Source organism: Tupaia chinensis, unplaced genomic scaffold (assembly GCF_000334495.1).
Source record: "Tupaia chinensis unplaced genomic scaffold, TupChi_1.0 Scaffold000201_1, whole genome shotgun sequence".
In the NCBI taxonomy this organism is placed as follows: Eukaryota; Metazoa; Chordata; class Mammalia; order Scandentia; family Tupaiidae; genus Tupaia; species Tupaia belangeri.
The window spans coordinates 311,378-311,803 of record NW_006159676.1 but is presented as its reverse complement, the minus strand read 5'-3'; the positions used below and the strand labels follow the sequence as shown (position 1 = coordinate 311,803).

Genomic DNA, 426 nt, shown 5'->3' with positions numbered 1-426 from the left:
AAAAAAAAAAAAAAAAAAAGAAAACACATGCTCCTGTGTGAGTTTCAAGCTGCCAGTCTGGGACTTGAAGTGGGGTCAATGACGTGGAAATCCAGCACCTTAACTACTGCACCACTTACTGATCCCCTTTCGTTTTTTTTTTTTTTTTTTCCTCCTTGCTTTCTCTCTCTTCTTTTAAAGACTTATTTTATTTTGGGCCAGCAGGTGGCGTGGTAGTTAAGGGCGCCAGACTCCCACATGGCCGACCATGGTTCGGATCCTGGACCTGGTGGCTTGTCACTTTCTCGCTCTCACGCTGGTCCTCTTTGGTCAAATTAGAATAAATAAATAAGTAAATGGATAAATAAAGTTAAATAACTTTTTTTTAAAGAATTATGTTATTAAACTTGACTTACTTATTTATTTATTTTAATTTGACCAGAGAGA

At 37.3% G+C, this 426-nt stretch overlaps 1 protein-coding gene across 2 annotated transcripts in view; it reads right to left on the bottom strand.

The window, feature by feature from the left end:
• GMIP (GEM interacting protein) overlaps positions 1-426 on the bottom strand; it is a 19,558-nt gene that overhangs the window by 12,923 nt on the left and 6,209 nt on the right. The window lies entirely within an intron of this gene.